Here is a 10,065-nt window from a genome sequence, read left to right on the forward strand (position 1 = left end):
GTTAGCCTGGTGATGCGTATTAAAGAGGGCACGTTCTGCATGGAGCACTGGGTGTTATACTCAAACAATGAATCATGGAACACTACCTCAAAAACTAATGATGTAATGTATGGTGATTAACATAACAATAAAAAATTTAAAAAAAAAGAGTTTAGGAAGATCAATGTAATCTCTTCTTACCATTGAAAAAGACTCAGAGGACCACTGATGAATCAGGAGTGCCACGGTGTCTATGTGTCTATATCGAAAATTCTTTTTTTTTAAAGATTTTATTTATTTATGTGTGTGTGAGAGAGAGGGAGAGGGAGAACGGGGTGGAGCCGAGGAGCCCAACGCGGGACTCGATCCCAGGACCCTGGGATCGTTACCTGACCGAAGGCAGACGCTTCACTAACCGAGCCACCCAGGTGCCCTGATATCAGAAACTCTTAACTGAAAATTCACAACTAAGAGAAATGACAGTCAGAATTCCTAGTGGATGAGGAGGTGCTAATTAGGAGTTCATTATTTTTCATCACTTTTTTGAGGAACAAGGGACAACAGAGGTAAAGGGAAATCCTTAGACCAAACCAGATGCATCACTTCCATGTAAAATGAAGATTTTGCTTTCACAAGGGCAGGGAATTCTGGGTTTCTTTTTTTCTTACTGAAGTATCCCTAGCCAGTAGAATAGTGTCCAGCTAATGATGTGTGCTCAGTAAATATTTGTTGAATAAACGAAAAGTCCTTCCTTGATAGACCATGATGGGCTATAAATACTATTTAAGATCAACTAATACATGATACCTTATTATTGGTGTCCTCTCACTTACAGATCACACGTGCTCTCATCATGTGGCCTACAGGGGACACTGGGTTGGTAAAATAACTCATTTCTTGAATGAGGAAGTTATGGTTTAAAGAGGCTACAGAAATTGTTAGTTGCCTAAAGTAGCTATTTTTTATAAATAGAATAAAGTCACAAATGTTTGGAGTTGAAGAGAGCTTAGAGAAGTCTTCCATTTGGAGATAAGAGAGACTTCTGCCCCTACGTCTTCCATTTGTAATGAAGAACTGAGGCCCACGGGGTATACGTGCATTGCAGATTGTCACGTGGTTCATGACAGAAGGGAACTCCAACATTCCGGTGACTCGGTAATGTGGACAGTGGAGTAGTCTTTCGCTTAACCACACTTACGACCCCACAGGAACGTGGGCAAAAAACACCAGCAGAAGGCAACACAGAAATATTAGCAACTGGTGACCTAGAGTTCAGAAATTAAAGTTTTTGGAGAATGTGTGCTATCAATTCTGCCCAACAGCTTCCGATTTCATATTTATTGTTAGCTCTCTAGAAACCAGTGGTTTCCCCATGTAGGCTGAGTGTTGCCAACTGTCCAGTTCTCAGATGTTCTCAGGTTAAGTCCCCAAGTGAACGAGGGAGTCAATCATCATGTGACTTTTAATTAAGCTAAAAGTACGGGTTTCAGGTAGCTGCTTTCACTCAACACTTTGGAAGCTCTTTTATACCTAGCACTATTACACAGCTAAATAAATTGACTCTTTTTTTTTAATAGATTCTATTTATTTGAGAGAGAGAGTGTGAACGAGCGGGGGCAGGGGGCAGAGGGAGAAGCAGACTCCCCGCTGAGCAGGGAGCCTGATGTGGGGTCGATTCCAGGACCCTGGGATCATGACCTGAACTGAAGTCAGTTGCTTAGCCGACAGAGCCACCCAGGCGCCCCAATAAATTGCCTTTTTAAAAAATACTAACTAGGGGCGTCTGGGTGGCTCCATTGGTTAAGTGGCCGAGTCTTGATTTCAGCTCAGATCATGATCTCAGGATCCTGGGATCAAGCCCCATGTCAGGCTCCAAGCTCAGTGGGGAGTCTGCTTGAGATTCTCTCTCCCTGCCCCCTCCCACTCTCTCTCTTTCTCAAATCAATAAATAAATCTTTAAAAAAATACTAACTACAATGTGAAACTGCTACTTTCTATCCCTGAATCAGATCCTTCCTATAACTGCCAACTTACCGCCCCGGCCCAACCCATCAAGTCAAATTTTAAAACCGTTAATGGTCTGTTCCAGGCGCTGGTCTGTTCCAGGCGCTGTGGATGGAGCTGCAATATGGTTCCTGCTCTCACAGAGCTGACATTCCTGTGGGGGGAGGACAGCATAAAACAGGACATTCTCTTGGTGAAGAGTGCCAAAGACAGGCACATGCACGTCACTACACAGGGCTATTGAGAGACTTGTTCATGTCCCTGAGGCTTGCTCCATGCCTGAGCCTCAGAGCTGGTGTGGGGATGCCTCTGAATACATTACTTGGTAACCTAAAAACGTGGGACAGTTAATGCTTTTGGAGATTGCAAAATTGGTCTGAATATGAAAATATTCCTGAAGTCCAAACCGTTTCACTAAAACAGCATGTAAATATTTTCCCATTTTGAAGACCTCCCAAACAAAAGACTTACGTTATAAATTTGTTATAAAGGACAAAGGCATTTTCCAAATTTCCTTCTTCCAAATACACCGACGCCATTCTCTCCATCTCTACTCCAGATCTAAAGTAGCGGCGTGGGGTGATATCTTCAGTGATGGTGATATTACACCCGAGCTTGCTGAGGGCACGGACTCGCTCCTCTGGGCTGAGGGAGACATCCGTATGGTCAGGCAGAGCAGCTAACTTTTTCTGCAAAGCAAAAATGGAACCTCTGATTAGAAATAAGAAATGAACAGGACTGAAATTACAGGTGTATTTTCTGCACTAAATACCCGACACCAGTCCCTAAGGAAAGCATTTCCTAAGAGTTAATGATACCATAAAAGTGCAATCTTTGTGCAGAAACACATGGGCCAGACACCAAGAAGACATGTATCTCTAGGATAGACACACCTTTGTGTTGGGGGCAAATCTCCTTTAGGGTTCAGGGTACAATTATGTGGCAGTTCCTGGGTATGCAAATGCTTTAGGTCATTTTAGGTAAAGTATCATTGACCCTTATGTCCTCATGGATACTTCCATTTCGGCTCACGTGAAGCAGACCAGCAGGTGGACTCTTGTCTGGGGAGGGCTCACATCATGCTCCTCTGAGGGGTCTCCAAGAGGTGGTCTGCGTTCAAAAGTTACTCTAAGGATTCAATGCTCTTCCACTATAAATATATCCAGTTTAATAAGAAGCTTTTAAGACCTGTTTTTTCACCAAGTGAACGAAACCTCACCAATAAGTCCTGTTCAAGGATACCCCCTATTTCTTTTTAACATAAAAAGACTCTTAGACCTGCACATAATAATTAATAGTACATTAACAGGCACGGTTAATTAGTCCCTGACTGAGAAAATAATGAAAATCATTACTAAGAAAAAGTCAGTGATATTAAGACATACATTTGTACTTTATTCATAAAAATAGCATCTGTACACATTTGGGAAAACACAGAACATATGCATTCAGGATAATTATTCAATGATTCAATGAAAAGCTCAGTGCTTCGGAAAGGCAAAAAAGTCAACAAATCTTTTTTCTGTTGAAGGCCGGATAGCAAACATTTTGGGCTTTGCAGGCCTTAGAGTCCCCACCACAACTACTTAGCCCTGCCGATGTGCAAGCAGCCACAAACGTAAGCAAATGATCCTGGCTCTGTTTTCAAAACAAGCAGGTGACTTTGGCGCTCAGACCATGGTTTGCTGACCCCAGCTTCAGACCACTGCTTCTCCAAGTGCGGTCCATGCTCCAGCAGTATCAGCATCAACTGGGAGTTTCTTAAAAGTACAAATTCCCAGGCGCCTGGGTGGCTCAGTCGGTTAAGCGTCTGCCTCTGGCTCAGGTCATAGTCCCAGAGTCCTGGGATTGAGCCCTGCACCGGGCTCCCTGCTCAGCGGGGAGCCTGCTTTTCCCTCTGCCATTCCCCCTGCTTGTGTTCCCTCTCTCACTGTGTCTCTCTCTGTCAAATAAATAAATAAAATCTTTAAAAAAAATGTCAAAAAAAAAAAGTACAAATTCTCAACAGGCATCCCCTGGCATCTACAGATTGGAGGCAGGCTTGAAGAACCCATGTTTCAACTGGTGTTCCCAGAGGCACTGATGCATGCTGCAGTTTGAGAAACGCTGCTTTAGACACCTCTAGCAACCTTTGATCAACAGAAATGGAATTAGCCCAGAGCAAATTTAGCTCCCCGAGTCAGCCTCTGTCAGTCAAGGGCAGCGCATTTGATTAAAAGGTCTGTAGAAAGTTAAAAAAGAAATCCACAGGTGGAATGGTTTTAGTCTGGCCATGAATGACGGATCCAAGCTGTCAGGGCAGGCTGCAATGAATCTTCCGATGCCCTGGGGGGGTCCACTGTGGTGGCAATTTTGTAACAGATAGAACCCTAGAGACCTGGAATGATTCTTCTTTCTTTTTTTTTTTTTTTTAAGATTTTATTTATTTATTTGAGAGAGTGAGCACGAGCAGGAGGGAACAGCAGAGGAAGAGGGAGAAGCAGGCTTCCCGCGGAGCAGGGAGCCCGATGCGGGGCTCGATCCCAGGACCCTGAGATCACGACCTGAGCTGAAGGCAGACGTTTAACCCACTGAGCCACCCAGGCGCCCTGATTCTTGTTTCTAAAGGTGAAATTTATAACCAACCAGAGAGGCATAAACCTGTTCTCCTCCCCGTTTCCTTCTCCCAAGAGGAGGCTCTCAGGGCCTGGGCTTCCTGGTGCTGAAGTCTCCAGCGATCCTTCCTGATATTGGGTGGCCAGTTCAATTTAGAGCGGAAGGGATAAGGAGACTTACTAGTCTCCCAGAATCTGTCTCCAGGGCCAAGTGATAAAGAATAAAGCGTACACTGGATTTTTGACCTTGGCATCTTCAGTCAATTACCCTTGGTCCAGAATTCTGAGAACAGAGAGGTGTGACTGAACATAACCCCCAGCCCTGCCTCAGTGACCTCACCTTACATGAAGGCACACTTCCTTCTAGCCAAACCCTGTCTTGCTGCTCCTCTCGTTTTCAAAAAGACTTTCTAATTTCTGAGAAGCCGCCAGAGGCTTCCCCTCCTCAGAAGCAGGAATCGAAGCTTGTGACGTCTGAGCCTCAGGCCTGAGTGTGTGCCTTGTCTGAGCCGCAGCCCGCCCTTCCCTCACCCAGAGCGCCCAGGAGCCCTCAAGGAAAATGCTGCTATTCGACCACAGGTGAAGGCGTCAATGACATCAGAAAATGATCGGGAAAAAAAACTATGGAAATTAGCACATTTTTCCAAAGAGGGTTTCCAGGATCCTGAACGTGCAAAAGTAATTTGCCCACTTTTTATTACTGTACAGTCTGCACTGAATTACAATTATTTGTGTGCAGTGTCCATCCATCCCTGTTTCCTAGGATGTAGCATGTTCCTTGCAGCACAGACGATAATCGAAACATGTACCAAATAAAAGAGGAAGAGAGAAACAGGTGCAATGTGATTGTAACTGGATTTTTTTACCAGGAAGTAAAAGTAAGATTTGTTTTTGCTCTCCTGAATGGTCCTATCCTTCCCAAATTAGCAAAAGTGATTTCAGAAGTAAACGGGGAAAGAGCCTCATGTCTTCATCAATCTATAATGTTGGGTTTGTGATACCTTACAAAATACAAAATCTCCAGATGAAAAAGCCTTAGTGTTCATTTTACAGTGACATGTGCACTAACATTTTAATCATTGCTACCTAATGTTCTAGAAAACACCTAAGACGTGCCAAAAGGATGATCCCTTCCTCTGCAGGTAGGAAAGGGGGCTGCCTTTACTCCCCCACAGTGCCCCGACAGCACGGGGTCAGAAAGTGAAGAAGTTCCTACAGTTCTCTGCTCCTCCTCCTGTCAAAGCAACTGAGCATCTGTGAAGGACATTCCTGGCAAGGAGGATGGGGGTCACAACCTATTTCAGAGCAAGAACCAGGCCCTCCATTTCTTTGTGTTTTTTTTTTTAAGATTTATATATTTATTTATTTGACGGAGAGAGAGAGAGAGAGCAGAAGGGGAGCAGCAGAGGGAGAAGCAGGCTTCCCGTTGAGCAGGAGCCCGATGCGGGGCTCCATCCCAGGACCCTGGGATCAAGACCTGAGCCGAAGGTAGAGGCTCAACCGACTGAGCCACCCAGGCGCCCCCTCCATTTCCTTGTGATCTGGGGCTAAAGCTTTGCGAGTGCAGGTATTCAGTATACTGCTGGTCGTCAGAAGAAGGCTAACAGTCGTGAGAGCTTCCTTTGATCAAGACCCCACGATTGGCTGGGAACATTAAAAATATTGTCCCCAACTGTCGTAATGTGCCAAGTACAAAAATGGGGCCATGGAGGTTATATAATGTGCCTACATTCTCACCCAGAGAATGATCTGGGACTCACAATATGTCCCTGTGATCCCAGGGCTCCTGTTATTTCGTCTCAGGCATGTTGTTCCTTCTAAGATGTAGCTCGAGAAGGCACGGACCGTGTTGGGTTCTAAAGGGCAAAGTGAGAAGAACGAGAATTTCAAGTGTGGAGACCTTTACGCCGGATCCCAAAGTAACATCTGCGTGTCGTATATAGAATGTCTCCCTCGGTCATTACCACACAAGGGAAGCTTCCAGTTTTTATCCGTGAAGAAGCTGAAGCACAAAGAGGTTGAAGTCCCTGCTTACAAAGTCAATTCTGAAGTTCCCCTCCCCCACACTCCTGGAATCTAACCAGAGAGATTAAAATTTCACGCTTTTGTGGACAAAAAGAATTATTTTTAGCTCTAGCAAAGATGGCTTTATTAGTCACTTCCTCAAAGGAGAGGACCCCACAGATGGATGAGGAGCGACAAGTGCTCAACTTTGTAAGTAACGGTGACTCATTTCACATGTGTTATGTTTTCGTTCTTCTTTCCGGGTTTTCAGGCCATATGTAGGGTATCAGTTGGTGCTACCTACCAGAGAATTCACAGTAAATGGCTGATCCATGTTGTCCTTTCCACAGAACGAAGGTGTTCACTGTTTCTTCTCAATCACTTCATCTGTTTCAAAGACAAAAAGCAGAGCTACGGTTATTTATCTAATTTTTTTTTTTTTTTTTTTGAGAACGCGAGTCTCAAATCTCAAACCCCAGGGTTATTTCTGGCTCAGAATATAAACACATCGAAATGACTTATATAACCTGAGTTTTTAGAGAGACTTTGGAAATCTCTTCCTGAAAATACACAACGGCAGGTGGTTAAAAGCAGGCCTTAAGAGCAGACCTTTTAAAGCAGGGGTTTGACGAGAATGCACTATTGCTTAGCACCCAGTGTGTCTTCTGGGGGTTTTCTTACTCAGAACTCCATGCAAGGTTATAAAGTGGGTTTACTTTGTTCAAAGGGAGAAAGATCCTAACTGTGAAGAGCCTGGACACTGGGGCCATGGACTCCCACACCTGGAGTCCGTCTGGGCCTAGGTTGAGATTTACTAGCTGTGGAAGGCAGAATTATAAGACAGCTCTCTGACTCCTTCCCCTCGGTATCCAGGGGTTTGTGTAACCCCCCCCCCCAACTTTGAGTGTGGAGGAGACCTGTAACTGACTTCTAAACAACAGAACACAGCAAAGGTGATGGAATACTACTCCCATGTTTACGTTATGTCACACAGCAGGGATGAAGAGATGTTGTAGACAGATTAAGCTGTCTAACCAGCTGGATTGAAGCAATCCAAAGAAAGATGATCCTGGGTGGGCCTGGCCTAATCAGGGGAGGCCTTTCAAAGACTGAGACAGTCTCCTGCTGGCCTTGAAGACTCAGCTGCCATAAATACCACAGCCACAGGGAAATGAATTCTGCCAGTAATCATGTGAGATTGGAAGAGCACCCCGAGCCTCAGATGAGACCCTTACCCTAGTCAGCACCTCCACTGCTGCCTTGTGAGATCCTGAGCAAGGGACAGTGGGGGAAATAATATGATCTATGTCATATTTTTGTGATAAGGATGAAATCAGTGAGCATATGAAGTGCTTGGAATAGTTGCTAGCACAGTCAAGATTATAGACGTGTCAGCTATTATTAGAATCTTTATTTTGCAGTTGTAGAAACTGAGGCTCAGGGTTACGTGAATGTGCTCAAGTTCAAATAGTCACTCCATGAATATTAATTAGTCTCCTCTCTTATGCTACTTCAGGTCAGGCTCTGCATTCACCACTTCCCACTTCTTCTAAATTCATTTTGGCCTTTTACTCCACTAAATCATTTATGTGATGCTGGGCACATCTTCTCTTTAGTTCCTCATTTATGACAAGAGGAGCTTAACCTACATTCATTCATTCAGATCACAGCATTCTGTGATTCTAGAAATCTCACATGTAGATCATTCAACCCTTCCTGCTTTTTCTCTGGCCTGAATCCATGCCTGAGAAACCCTCCAAGGAAAGTCACGTGGCATGTGCTCATCTTTCCCCTTCATCCTCTCTAGTGATGCCTGGAATAAACAGGGAGATCTAAGCTTGCAGGCTGCAGAAATGGCTGGGAAAGAAATGACCTGGGGAGTGCCACAGTCACAGTGTAGCTTAAAACCCTAATTAATTCTGGTGTTCTGGTGTCACAGAGTGTAGGCAACCTCATTTGGGGAATTACCAGCCCTCAGTAAGAAGAAATAAACCAGGGAAAGAAAGGAAAGAAAAGAAAAGAAGGAAGGAAGGGAGAGAGGAAAGGAAGGAAGGAGTGAAGGAAGGAAGGAAGAGAAAGAAAGAAAGACATTAAAACAGTTAAAGAGACAGAACAAAAAGGCTTATGGGGAATTTGGGGCTGGGTGGGGGGAAGGGAGGGAAGGGGACAACGAAACACTAGTTAGTCATTGACTCGGGTCTTGTGAAAGCCTAGAGTTATTTTTGGGGAGTTACTCAGATCCTTAAATGGAGACAAATAATTTTTAAAATTAAAAACATTGTAACAGCGGTTCTTAAATTTTACTGTATCTAAAAGTTACGCAAGCCTGAGGCTTATTTAAAATGCAGATTCCTAGAATCTGAATCCATCAGTTGTCAGCCCACCAATCGGCACTGATGGTTAGGATGTGGCCCAGGTAAATCTGATACACGACGTTTCCAAACAATACTTGCAGAGATGCTGTCTTTGGGAATGCATCAAGCAGGGTTCTTAGTTGCAAGCGAAGGCACTGACTCTTGAATTCATAGGATAGTAGAAAGATCACAGATTTCCAGGAGGGCCAGGGAAATGGGGCTTGGAGGCTACATATCCAGAAACACCCCCCCAAATCACTCAGCAGCACTGGTCTGATGGGGAGGGGGGCCCCCCCAGCTTCCAGCACCACCACCAGCGGCCATGTCTTGCTTGATGTCACCAGTTTCTAGTTCAAAGTATGGGACGGGGGTGCGTGGCTGGCAGAGCCTAGGTCACATGCCGGCAGCCTGGCACCAGAAAAATGCAAACCCCCAGCACTTGACACTTCCACAGGAGGCGGTGGGATGTGCCCAGTGAGAAAAGGTACCGGGTGGCCGGCCTGGGTGGCCAAAAACAATGATGAGCATGCACAAGACTCAAACAAACTTCTCTGTAATGAGCTTCTGAATGTACAAAATGTGTAATTCAATATATCTTGAATACCAGATTTTATTAATTTGCCATAGATGCAAACCCATCACTATTAACGCCCACACATAAATTTATTTATAATTCAGAAATAGAAACCAACTCCCCTCAAATCTGAGATGAAAGAAGTTTATAGATCGGTCGGTCAACTTATTTCTTTGGACCAGTAACTACTCAATGGCAGTGGTCCTGTCTTAATTTGTTTTTTAACCTCTAATCTTAGCATGTATCAGTTTCAACACCAACTATCACCCAAGTCAACATAACCAGTTATGTTCTCTTGACCAGTAGCTATCCAAGTGTGGTACAGGATCCCCAAGACCCCTTTAAGGGGTGTGCAAGGTCAATATTATTTTCATAATATCACTCAAACGTTATTTGCTCCTTTACTATCAATATGTCACAATTCTGCAGTGGAGACTTCTAGAGGGTCCAAGTTAACTGAATGCTTATTTGCATATTCCTGTCAATGTCCGTTTCAATTTTCAATATGGTAAATATAAATCCATATAGCCCACATAAGCAAAGTTTTTTAGTATCC

General features: G+C 44.3%; 1 long non-coding RNA gene across 1 annotated transcript; it reads right to left on the bottom strand.

The window, feature by feature from the left end:
• Window positions 1–1,542: 1,542 nt before the first annotated feature.
• LOC145719710 (uncharacterized) lies at window positions 1,543–10,049 on the bottom strand. Its single transcript, XR_014142561.1, has 2 exons — window positions 6,886–10,049; window positions 1,543–2,672 (listed from the first exon to the last, which is right to left on the bottom strand). It is a non-coding gene; the product is annotated as an uncharacterized LOC145719710 (long non-coding RNA).
• Window positions 10,050–10,065: the final 16 nt, after the last annotated feature.

The sequence above is a fragment of the Leptonychotes weddellii genome, unplaced genomic scaffold (assembly GCF_054177405.1).
Source record: "Leptonychotes weddellii isolate Sample4059 unplaced genomic scaffold, ASM5417740v2 HiC_scaffold_6581, whole genome shotgun sequence".
Classification (NCBI taxonomy): domain Eukaryota; kingdom Metazoa; phylum Chordata; class Mammalia; order Carnivora; family Phocidae; genus Leptonychotes; species Leptonychotes weddellii.